General features: G+C 47.6%; 1 long non-coding RNA gene across 1 annotated transcript; it reads right to left on the bottom strand.

The window, feature by feature from the left end:
* Window positions 1-496: 496 nt before the first annotated feature.
* On the bottom strand, window positions 497-6,446 carry LOC144145522 (uncharacterized). Its single transcript, XR_013317508.1, has 3 exons — window positions 5,765-6,446; window positions 3,771-4,149; window positions 497-543 (listed from the first exon to the last, which is right to left on the bottom strand). It is a non-coding gene; the product is annotated as an uncharacterized LOC144145522 (long non-coding RNA).
* Between the last annotated feature and the right edge of the window lie 6,541 nt (window positions 6,447-12,987).

The following is a 12,987-nucleotide window of genomic DNA, read 5'->3' as shown; positions in this document are numbered from 1 at the left end:
ACTCGATTGCTCGCTCTTCTTCGAATAAATGTCTTTGCTTAAACTGGCACGCAGTTTAAAAGATACTTAATCGGAGAAGGACTGGTCATTGTTGAGTGTTCTGGAAGCAACCACTGGGCATGTTAATTGTTGACAGCTGGCAGCAACATCCACAACCGGCCAATGTGAACAGAGAAAGCATCAAGCGGGCAGCACAACTGAAGGTGATGTTAGCACAACATAAAGTAGGGGTATTCACATAAACTCGCAAGAATAGAGTTGCTTCATATCCCATGTTTTGTGTCCTGTGTACAACAAAATGATAAAATCAACCTGTGAACTTTTGAAAAACACGCTTTATTTGTAGTGCAACATTAGGTATATGCGTGAAAGAAGGAATTACAGGAGAAAGCGCTCACAAAAAAAGGTAACCGTCAACCCGCTTTATACTTATAAGCAGGGATGATAGCTTCATGTGGCAGTCATCAGCAATCTGGCTTGTTCCCATGAATCTGACTCCTTGCTTCTTGCCTCCAGCCGTGTTGCCCCGTGCCAGCAAGATGCCTGGGTAGAACACAAGGCACTGTGTCACTTACAATGTGTACCAGCAGTGAAAGGTATCAGACAGACAGCTACTTATTAAATTTCGTTGATGCGAAAGCAAGCGAGACAAATGGTTCGTTGGAACGAGGACTGTGTTGCACTGACTTCTCTGGCTAACTGATGGGGCATTGGAAATTTTTCGTCGAAATGGAAATTTCGTTGAAGCGGGGTTCGTTGTAGTGGGGTTCGACTGTATTATCCATGGGTATAGGTGCCAGAAAGCAAGTATAAGAATTATGGCTGCAGTGATTTTTATCCTTTACCAAAATGAATGATTTCCAGGAAGGCAGAAAAGAATGTGCACCAGCAGCTGTAAATTATCACACTTAGGCATGGACACCAGTATGTCCACTCGTGTGGGGAGTGGGGGAGGGCATGACAGGCAGATAGAGAGGAGAGACAAAGGCACAAGGGGGTACTGATTATGTTTTACGCACCGACGCTACACAGGCGATGAGGTGAGCCATAGTGGAGGGCCCCAGATTAACATTTTGACCACCTGCACGGGATCTCGAGCACAAGGGCGTTTTTGCTTTCGACCTCCATCAGAAAAGCGGTCACCACAATTGAGAAACGAACCTGCAACCTCAGGCTCAGCTAAACGCTTTAGCCCCTGAGCCACAGCGGTGGGTTGTGGGGTATTAAAAGGACACCGAAGTGAATTTGTCAAGCTCCTGTGTTTTTTGTTTGAACTGCGTATAATGGCTCAAATAAACACACCTTTCATCGTTTATCCTGTCGATAAGGCGGTATTTATTTTATGAGGCCTGAAAGGGGAAAAACTGCCATGCGCGGTCTGAGGCAGCCACAGCAACTAAAGCAGTGACATTCATACAAGTTACTACGTAATTGGACGATGTCCAAGATTAGAATTCAAACCAGTTTGTTTTGGTTCTGTAAAATACTGCATTTACTCGCATAATTTGCACACCCTTAAGTTTTTCCAGGTTTACAGAAACAAAATTTACCTATATATTTTGCACTCCCTGTCTCGCCCCAGACAACCGATCAGTGCGCCCACCAAACAAGCACGTTTTGGATGGCGGCATGGCGCATGGGAGCGCAGTGATGCACGCATGATACACGATACTGCGTGTGCATAGTCTTCTTTCACTTTTTTCCGTGTCCGCGTCTGGATATTCCTCCCCATCGCCCCTCTGTGATGGAGCGTAGGCGAGAAGGAACATTCAGGTGTCGTACCCGGCTACCTGCCCTTCCCAACACATGCACACCACTTCTACCTGCCGCGGTGACACAGTGGATAAGGCTTTGTGCTGCTGAGCACAAGGATGCGGGTTAAATTACCAGCCGCGGCGGCCGATTTTTTGATGGAGATAAAAAGCAAAAACGCCCATGTTTGAGATTTAAGCGCACATGAAAGATCCCCAGGTGGTTAAAATTATTCTGGAACCCTCTGCTACGGCCGCCCAAAAACAAATAAACCACTTATAAAAATAAAAAGTGGTAGTGGGATTTGAGCTTGCGAATTGCATAACAATCTTCCCCCGACCGGTGCTTCCATTGTTTGCGAAAAGACATTGAGGGTGGAATCAGAAGTTCAAAACACTTCATCAACTTGATGTATAGTGCCCTCTGAATTGAGCTGATACAGCACTAGGAAGTCGTCAACGAAGCGGAAAATCTTAGTGACGTTAGTGCAGAGCAACGGAAGCAACTGACGAAGTTTTCTGTCGAAACGTGCGAGTAGGAGGTCACTGAATATTGGGGAAAGACATACGCCCTATACATACGCCGTCCTTAGGAACATAGGAACAACCACACCCTCCTTGAATTGGCTCAGCTAGTTGGACCGCTGGCACCGTCGCTGGGTCACAACCGCCGGTTGGGCTGAATCTTTCATGCGGAGGCACGAACCTTACGTCCACAATGTTGGGCACAGGATCAAGAAAGCTAGGGAAAAGGCGGGGGTTCGTGTTGTTTTTCTGGCACCTAACAAGCTACACAAGTTGTGTAAGCGTGTTAACTCCGAAGAAAATAGACATGCGGGGTGCCGGAAAAGACTCGAGAAGGGCTTTGGTAACTGTCAAACATGCGTCGTCTACGAAACCCCCTTGTCCTGTGGGTGATCGTACATTGGCCAAACGGGCCGATGCATAATGATCGACTGAGGGTACACGCCGACGGCAGCCGCAGTTTTACTGGCAGCAACCTGGCCACCCACTCTAAAGACTGCAAAGGCCTCCAAGCATGCGAAGTGACAAAGCGTTACAGGGGTGCGCGCAGGATGGAGATTTTTGAAGAGTACACGATTCTGAAAAAAAAAGGCAATGATTGCGTCAGTTCACCGTTGGTGTCTCTACTAAGCACCGAGATTGCGTTTTGTGACTGCACTCTTGGGGGTGATTTTTAGTGCCCTTGGACTACCCCGGCCCTCGCCTTGTTTGTTTATGGGCGAAGCGATTGCACATGCCTAGAGTAGGGTTCCTTGCCCCCCGTGTTGCGCTCAGTCTTTTGGCTTTGGTTTTGGTTGTTTATCTTTGTTCTGTGCACTAGGTTATCGCAGTTTCATTCATGATGTGTTTTTCACTCACATAAAAATCACTTGCTACTCTGCACCCTACGTGTCTATTCGTCTTCTCTTGTGTCCTCGTTTTATGCGCAGTTTTCTTTTTTGTACCTTAATAACTTTGATTAGGCTTCTCCCGTCTTCAATTGGCCTTTGAATTTTTCTACTAGCGTACCATTCAGCGGAGCGTCGCATGTGTGGAGCGATTTAAAGCTGAATACAGTCTACAAACTAACAAACTAAAGGCAGATATTTCCAGGCACAAATGGGTCATGGCTTAGTTTCAACTGAGCAAACAAATTAAGACGACCCGCTCGCAGCCAGAAGACTATACGCTGGACCGACTGACTGTGTCGGAGGGTCGGCGAGCCGCCCAGTAGTGCAGCCAAACCATCTTGTTTTGATGTCACACAAAATGGCACAGGAAATCAGCAAGAACGATGCAGAGGAAGGCAGCATTTTTTAATTGATTTTTTCTACCGAATAAAATTACGTAAATGCTGGGAGTGGTGGAAATATGGCCTAGAGACTCCAGATTACAATTCGCACTAGTATTCCTGCAATATTTTCAAATCACTTCAGTGTCCCTTACAAAGGGGTATTAAAAAAAAGACACACACACACAAATGCACAAGAGAAGATAACAAACAAATAAACAAACCCTCAGTTCCTCAATGTTGTTCCAAATCACCGGGCTGGGAGGCGAAGCGTGGGGATGACTCGTGAGGCGTCCAGGTAGGAGCCCAGGGCCTTGTGGACTCTGTCCCGCTCCCTGGCACAGCCCGGCAGCAACAGCAGCTGGTTCAGCAGCCGAAGATTCCGCCGTGCGGCCAGCAGCTCACCTCCCTGTTGTTAAATCTGGCCACTCTCCATGGCCAGCAGGCAGGGCTGTCAGCCACCTCCAGGTGGTGTTTTTCTGCTCGGGCACCTACATGGGGCACAGGACGGCCGAGGGCTGCTGCCGGGACAGCCATGCAGCCCACACAGCTACGGCGGCCTCTCCACAGCCTCGGGTCCGGGTGCTGGGTGCTCGCGTGCCGCTGGATAAGCAAGTAGGCATCATCCTCTGCCGCCTTGGCTGCATTGGTTGAGAGAGCAGCTCATCTTCCCTCTCGCAGTAATGTGATTGGGTAGAGAAATTTCAGAGCAGCCAAAAGTAGGTTTTCGAGCAGCCAGAACAAGCATTAAGATTTGAGAAATACTGCTGGAAGGAGAGGAAAACAACTAAGAGGAGCCCCAAAAGCATCATCCTGGGCACACAGAAATGTTTAAACAAATAAAATGACTATGTGCAGAAGAGTTTCTGCCGCACGGATGTCTGTTAACAGCGATTATGAAATGCCTCAGGACAAGCACCAAAAGAGTTCGTGCGATGTGTACATTCACCACACGAGCCAACAGATCATGAAGGAACTTGACTTTCATTTAAAAACGACTATCGGGGTAGCATTCAATTCGGTAGGCTACAGAACTTTTCATAAAACCAGAATGAACGAAACACAGTCACTTAATGTGGACAGTTTGATGTACATGAAAACAACATCCTGAAGCTAAAACGACTACATGGCAATAAAACACAATATGACTCGATCCCCTGAAACACCTTTGAACTTGTTTAAGTAAGCACATAATGTAACGAAACAAAACAAACACTTGTGCTAAACCCACGTTTCTCTAGTTAAATATGCATGAAATTAGAACTATTGTGACAGGTCCAAAGTTGTTTTTTGTGCCATTTTGTCCAGTGCTGCCACTATTCTAGCTTTACCCTCAGCTAGAAGAGACTGCCCACTTTCGACATACCTGAAGCTCTTGGACTTTATGCCGAGGCTAATTAGATGCTCCGCATTCACCACCATGCTATTTTTGTGGTCTCCACTTCTTGCTGGAGCCTGTCTCGGCCATTGTAACAGGACCAGCCTTGGCTGGGTCAAGACACTGCTGCTTAGCTGCCTGAGATTTTCAGCTGCAATGCTATCTTATTAGCCTTTGCTAGATGTTTGTACTGCTCTCAAAACCTCTGGTGTCACATTGAAGCGACTTGCATCTCCTTCAAAGCGCTTGGAAAATGAAACAATGTGCCTGATGCCATTAACAGTTTGTATCGCACACTGAGCCCTTTCATTAAGGTGCCGGAAGTTCTTATTGAAGCCCATTTCGCTAACCGCGTTTCTATGTGGAATGCACAGCAATGCCTTCACTAGCCTAGCCAAGACAGGGAATTTGGTTTTGTTGTCAGCCTCCTTCTGCTCAAAACTCTGCTGCCAATACTCGTTAATTCGTGTAGACGGATCTGATCAACATGTTCAAGCTGGACGAGCGTGTATTCATCCATCAAAGTCAATTCATCGCAGGGTTAGATCACTTGCAGCACCCTAAAACGAGCTCTAGAGGACTTTTCTATCCTCAGCTGTGGGCTTAAGAAGCGCAGGCTCTGCAAAATGACGTCGTTGAACGGCAGTCGCGCAGAAGGCACTCAGCTCATTTTATGTAAAAACTTCCACTTCATTTTATGTAAAAGATTCCTTCAACGCCTGTGGCGTAAAGGATTCCTCCCACCAGAGCGCAACACATCTTTGAAGCCCGGCGAAACGAAGCTTCGGCACAAGATTGGTGCAGATTGCTTGAAATGAAGAAGGATGTAGCAGGATTTACCTTTCGGCACGGTTAGGCGCAGATATCACATCACTGGTTCGTTGCCCTTGAGCTCTCTGTGTCTGGGCTCCCAATGCGGCCGCAGCCAGGCGCCCCGATATAGCACTCCCCGCACCGGGAGTGAGCGTAAAGGCGCCCTCCGGATGTGCAGCAAGGCCACCCTGGAGTAGCATAGCAGGGCACAGCGCTTGGGTCAGGCCCAGCCTGACACCCACCACCTCGGCTGTGGCTGAGGATACAGCGCACTACAGCAGCGCCTGCCGGGTGACCTCCCCTAGCACAGCGCCTGCTGAAGCCGAGCCCTGTTGCTGCTGCACAGAGCCACCCGAATAGGCCAGGGTGTGGCCCTCCAGGTCGTCTCGGACGATGGCCCAGGCCAGCTGAGCTGGCCACAGTGGGGCGTCCGTTGTTTGCTGTGCTTGCCCAGGATTTCCAGTTGCACCTCGGCCACCAGAACAGGGGACCAACCAGGGTCCTCCCATCCACAGGGGCCACCACCTGGGCCATTTTATGATTACTGGACCAATAGGTACAAATAGCAGTTCAGAAGGGGAAAACACGCAATTACCTTAGGAAATATGATATAACGGTGTGGTAAACATTGCTAAGCCACAAGTGACAAAGCTCTGAGGTTTGCAAGCCTGTCGAATTGCCCTGCAGCTGGCTAAACAGCAACCACTTGATCTCCCAGGTGCGACGCTGAAATTGAAGCCTTCGTCATCTCCTGCCCCAACATAATTTTTAAGCCACTTTAAGCCACTCTCGAGTACATATAACAACCTAGGACAACCCAATAAACGTATTTATAAATATTCCTAGGTGAAACCTGAAGACAAGAAAACAAGACACAAGGGCAGCTCTATGCAAAGCGGTAACACGAAGGGCAGCGAGCACAAATTGCACAGCTTCTCTCTCATTTAGTGTACACAAATCGCATACCACATCCTCCCAAAACCTGATGCACCCAGCATAACCGGTTAATTGCACTGTAAACACATCATGGGTCTGCAAGGAAAATTCCATTTGCAACATCAGCTATACACAAAAAGTGGTTACCTTCTGTAAATGAGAAACGTCCTAATTGACTCTGTGCAAGCGTGGCTTGGCCCACTCGCACATGGACAGGTTGATCAGCGACACTTCTTTGGCAGCTTTGTTGACATCCAGGGCTTGAAAAGGCGCCCTGAACGCACCGACCAGATGCCGGAAAAAATGCGATAATAAAGTGTACACAACTAATGCACTGAGCACTAAAGCAGTTTGAAACTTAAGGTAAGCAAAACTTGTTATCTCGAGGTAAACAAGGATGCGGAGGGATTTTACTACTGAAAACATAAAAATATCCTACTGCAGAAGGACAAAAAAGAAGTCAAAAGCTCATTTACCGGCCTTTGCCTGTGAATGAGCTTATCTTATTCAAGAATCTCAAACCTTCTACAGTGAAAGGCTTAGAATGTATAAAACTCTTCTGGTACTATTCATGACTCAAATGTGAGTTAGCAGAAGAAAACTAAAATATGTCAGACACTAGCAATAGCATTGCAAACTTTCTTTATAAACACACGCTTGCAGCTAGCTAATATGCCATTCTCCTTTTGTCATACTGTTTTATGTGACAGGAGACAACTAAAATGGAACAAGCAGTAAGGCACATGTGCAGTCTATAAGCTTCACTTTTAGCTCAGACAGAAATTCACTAAATATGCCCATCATAAATATCTCAAGACAACTGATCACATCAACAATAAATGCAGCATGGAGATATGGTAACGGTCAGTGGCAATGCAAATTGTCTTGAATTGGCCCCTTTCCAGCTTTATTTTTGGTCCAGATTACAAAATCGCACGACATGCATTTCATACGGGTTTTTGGAAACAGATGGTGTATTTCAAACACATGAGACGCCGACTAGTCAAAAAATCGTTCTTGACGTTTCGGCTTCCAGCACGGAAGCCTTGTTCACAATGAAAACATCACCAGAAATGGATCGTTTAAATGGGGTTGAGTAATCGATGTAAGGAGTGCGCGTAGATTGGATTTAGATTTCCGTCGTTACGATTAGCCGTGTTAGATGTGGTCTGAATGATTAGTGATTACAGATGGAGGCGTGAAGTTGCCGATTTTTTTGTTGCGACGATTCTTGCACCGTCCCAGTCAATCTTGTGGTCCACAAGCAAGCCGTTGTTAGCACTGCAGCAGGCCGAACGTCTGTGCTCAAGGCCCGAGGAAGTGGCTGTGGACAAGAAAAAGGTACGGGATGACCTCGCAAGCTGCGGATACCGTAGACACTATCGATGCAACGGAACGTCAGCTGTCACGCAGGGGACAACAGGACGCACCTCCTCCCCTCAAGAAACGAGCTTCTGTGCCGTATATTCCTGGAACAAGCGAATGTCTCGCACGTGTCTTACGGGAGTATTACGTACAGGTGGCACACGTTCCGGCAAGAAAGATGCGTCACCAGCTGGTAAAAGTGAAGCACAGCTTGCCCAAGGAATGCTTCCCCGGAGTTGTGTATGAAATCCTGTGCGCAGACTGCGACGGTGTTTACATCGGGGAATCAGCAAACTACAAGAAACGATTACAGCAACACGCTCGTGACGTAAATAAGAGCGTTCGCAACAACGCTTTAGCAGAGCATGCCGTCCCGAATGACCACAAGATTGACTGGGACGGTGCAAGAATCGTCGCCACAGAAAAATCGGCAACTTCACGCCTGCATCTGGAATCACTAATCATTCAGACCACATCTAACACGGTTAATCGTAACGACGGAAATCTAAATACAATCTACGCGCGCTCCTTACATCGATTACTCAACACCATTTAAACGATCCATTTCTGGTGATGTTTTCATTGTGAACAAGGCTTCCGTGCTGGAAGCCGAAACGTCAAGAATGATTTTTTGACTGGTCGGCGTCTCGTGTGTTTGAAATGCATTCTCCCGGCCAGACTGGATTCCGTCACTCTGTCGACTTCAGATGGTGTATTAAGTTAACCCCAACAATTTGTGTTCGGAAAAACAACAATTCCTCCATCATTTCCATTGTTTTCTGTGGAGTTATGTGAGTAGGATTACTGTATTGTTGAGTTTTAGTTTGCGTACGCACCATAATGCGCAACAACTGTCTAGTATTTGTAATGTCCATACGCTAAACTGTGCTCTTAAACGCATTTGCCTATGTAGGATTTTATCACATCAAAGGGACCTTACAAACGATTTCTGATTCAGTCTCTGTAGTCACGTGCGTTATCTACTGGGTATTTTCCGGAATCTGCGAGAAACATTGCCTACATGCGGACTTACTACAAACTTCTTGCTTTTTTTCTGTTAGTGTCTTCTTGTAGCAGTCACAACAGACAATGAGTGGAGCCTGGAAGATACTCTTTCTGGTCAACGTGTTCTGACTCAGACGCTTTCTTTTACTATTATTTCTTCTCGGCCAGTGCGCCATATATAATCTGATAATGTGAGCGAAAACCAAGAAAAACGGGGTTGCAGCATGAAAGGCGCTAACTATAAAACAAAAGTACAGTTGCTCCCCCTCATTTTGCCTTAATAGTGATTGACGTTGTACTCCATCGTTGTGCTGCGACATCAGCAAAATTTATGTCTCAAAATTTTGTGCATCACTAGTCCATAAAGACTGAGCGCGAGATCGGCTGATAGCCTGTGCATTCGTTGTACTGCTTGTACCGTTTCAACAGTTTTCTTTAACGAGAAAGGTAATGTCAAAAGTTTGCAAGCCCAAGCGTATACTTCTTCACAAATTGTGGCGCTGGGCACCGGCGTGTGCTGCGCACAGAATTCGCTAAACTACGGTACTGTGCAGTGATAGCTCATTAACGACGACCGCAAGAAACTACTTATCACGCTAGCAGCTACTCACCTTTGTTCGTGCCGAGTCGTTTCTGGACGCTTGGGGAACCCTGGCAGTTTTCACGCATACAAAGGCTTGAGCAAGGTATTTTGGAGCTGCATTTAAAGGGACACTGAAGTGATTTGTAAACAATGCGGGATTACGAGCGCAAACTGTAGTCCGGAGTCCATGGGCCCTGTTTCGACCACTCTGTGCGCGTTTACGCGAATTTATTTAGTAGAAAAATTAATTCGAAAATGCTGTCCTCCTCTCCTTACGCTCGCCAATTTTCTGTGGCGTTTTCGTGTGACGTCAGCAGGAGAGGAGCTGACAATTGGCTGCGCTACTGCACGGCTCGCCGACCTTCCGCGACCGAGTCAGTCGGCCCACCGTTTAGTCCGCCGGCCGCCGACGGGTCGTCGTAATTCGTTCACTCAGTTGAAACGAAGCCACAACACGTTTGGTAATGGAAGAATGCGCCTTTCTTAACTTCGTCAGTTTGTACACTGTATCTAGCTCCAAGTCAAGGTCGCTTCACACAAGCGCTGCACAAACGCACATGCGACGCTTCGCTGACTGGTACGCCAGTAGGAAAATATAAGGCCTCTTGAAGGGTGAGAAGAGTGAGCGAAGTCAATATAGGTACTAAGGAAATAAAATAACTGATATTTTTACCGTACAGCGTAAAACTAGGGTGCGGGAAGCACTTTTTTGCGCTGGGCGAACAAGCAGAGCGGTCAGCAGCACGGCTACGCATCTGCGAACGCTTTCCCGTCTACGAAATGCAATTTCTAGACGTGAGCTATTGTTGAAACTCGGGGGACGCTTACTGCACCAACAACAAATAGTCACCTAAGCTGCTTGAAATACTAAAACTAAATAAAAGTGTAAACTGGTTATACATTATACACCTTATCTTTTCCATCGCCCCAAGCGGCCCCCTGTGGCCTAGTCGTATGGGGTGCTAGGTATGTCATCGCAGTGTTTTGCCAGTCACAAGTTCGAATGGCCGCGGGTACATGCTTTCTTTTTATGAGTCAACTTTTTGGTTTTTCGCCGATGTTTTCTATACTGAGTTCACCTTTTTTTGGGCCGCAACGTTCATTGCTCCACGAACTAGTCCACAGAACTCGCGCAGACTGGCACTGCCGCGCTAGCGAGTTCTCGTTGGCGTGCTGTTGCCATAAGCACCGACTGCTTGCGGGCAGTGGGCACAGGCCAGAATCAACAGACCCTTGGCCTGGTGCGAACACGCTTTTTACGATACACGCATGAGCGAGGCAAGCTCCAAATATGGGGGAAAAGCGCATGCATTTGAGCGTCTGCGGGGACGCGGAGGGCGTTCATGCACTGCGTAGGCCTCAGATAGTGAATGCTACGATTCCAAGCCGTCCTGGGAGGCTTATCTTATGCATTTTACAGCCGACAACATGGCAGAAGCGCGGTACTACCATAACTGGGATATTGAGAATGCCCATCCAACGACGCCATCGGATGTCAAACATGTTGTTTTACAGGCCGAAACCGAAACTTGTTTGATTGCTAACCTTGGGCATCGTCCAATCACGGCGCCCCCTCCTCCCAACGTCACAGCTTAGTTTGTGCGGCCGCCGCAAACCGCGCATGGTAGTGTTTCTTCTTTCGCGCTTTGTAAAATAATTACCGATTTGTCAACCGGATAAACGATGAAAAGTGTGTTTATTTGAGCCAGTCTACACAGTGCAAGCAAAAACGGGAGCTTGACAAATTCACTTCAGTGTCCCTTTAAAACACAATTTACCTATTTACTCTCTCAAAAGCATTTTTTTGCGCAAACAACCTTACAAACACAAGAGGAACTCATTGGAACGGCAAACGCGACCAACGGTTGTTGTGTTTGAAGTTTGAAATAAAGCGACAGAGGAACCCCTGGTGGTGCTGAATACCAAAAACGCATAAACTAAAGAGTAAAATATTTTCCATAATAAAAAGCAAAAAAACGTTTTGTAAGCCAAGTTTTTTTTTAAATGCAATAAATTACTCATTTACTTGCAATTTTCAACGCCTTGTTATCTTTCTTTTTGAGTGACCGCTCAGCGCCCGCTTTTTGAAGTTTGCTGCGGTTCAGTTCTACAATTTTGGATTGGATCAGTTGGACTTGTGCCTGTAAAAATGCTTCTTGAAGTCTTCGGTACTTTTCCCATGCGTTATCAGGCACTCTGACTATCTTCGGCGCCGTGTGAAGCAAGGAAGCAACGAGTTATTTTCCAGAAAGGTGGAATAGGGTCGTCTGCTTCGCTGAACGCTAGCGAGCCTTTTTGGTAGAAAATAACTTTCGCAATCCCAAATGTTCCCGGTTGGGTGCATAGCTGTTCATTTTTCTAGCTCCGGAAGATGCTGCATGATGTGTGCATTGTGAACGCCAGCCTATGCCATAATCACTAGCTAATCACTAGCGCCACCTTTAGTGCCATTACGCCGACGCAGCTTCAGCCCTAGCGAGCTCTGGGACGCGCTCGTTAGTTCACGTGGTTCACAAAACCATCCTCCATACACAAAACATTGCAGTCCGATTCCCCTCGCCATGTCTCCTAAATGCTCCAGCCTTCACGCCCAGCCCTCACATCTTGCGCAGTCGATGCCCGAGCCTCTGTGCAACCACGCAGACACGCAAGTACGCCAACGCGGTAACTAAGCCGGCCTTCGCCGTTGGACCAGTTCGACAGCCAGTGCGTCATTTTGTCTTCCTCGCCCAAGCGTTTTGCGCCGTTCACTCGCTCGCCTCCTTGTGCGGGTCTGCGCTTGCTTGCTGGCGGATACTCCAGCAAGATTGTGTTTTGTGTGTGACCGCCTGCGTGTATCCGGCTCGGCGGAATATCATGCCGGGAATTGTGTGGGAGCGGCTCGTCTCAGTGAGGATGTCACGCCTATTCATCGACCTCATACGGAAAGAATTGGCACGGCGACAGCTGGACACTGCCGGTTTCAAAGAAGAGCTCATTCGGTGACTGGAAGCCGACATTCGGCAGCAGCATGAAGCTAGCCCCCCGGTTGAAGCGAAGGCTTCTGCCTCGTCCGCCGCGGTTCCTTTGACGCTAGACCCAGCAACGGTACTTAGCCTTGCCAGACACAGTGCCAAAGACTGCCTGCAATATGATCCGTTGCCTTTGCCAGAGCAGCCGCCATGGCTAGTGTTAGTAGCCCAAACATTGCCCTCAAGAAGTGCCCCTGTCGCATGACACCGTCGCATCCTACGTGGTGTTCGCGCGTCCCGCTTCGCAGCCAGCACGCAGTTATAAAAGGTACATTGGCCGAACACAGAGTTGTTTTTGCTTGCCACAGCGATGATCTTGACCATATCACTGATATGAAGCTCCGTGTTTA

The sequence above is a fragment of the Haemaphysalis longicornis genome, unplaced genomic scaffold (genome assembly GCF_048455015.1).
Source record: "Haemaphysalis longicornis isolate Haplotype H1 unplaced genomic scaffold, Haemaphysalis longicornis Haplotype H1 scaffold_7, whole genome shotgun sequence".
Taxonomy (NCBI): domain Eukaryota; kingdom Metazoa; phylum Arthropoda; class Arachnida; order Ixodida; family Ixodidae; genus Haemaphysalis; species Haemaphysalis longicornis.
This window is presented reverse-complemented; position numbering and strand designations above follow the sequence as displayed.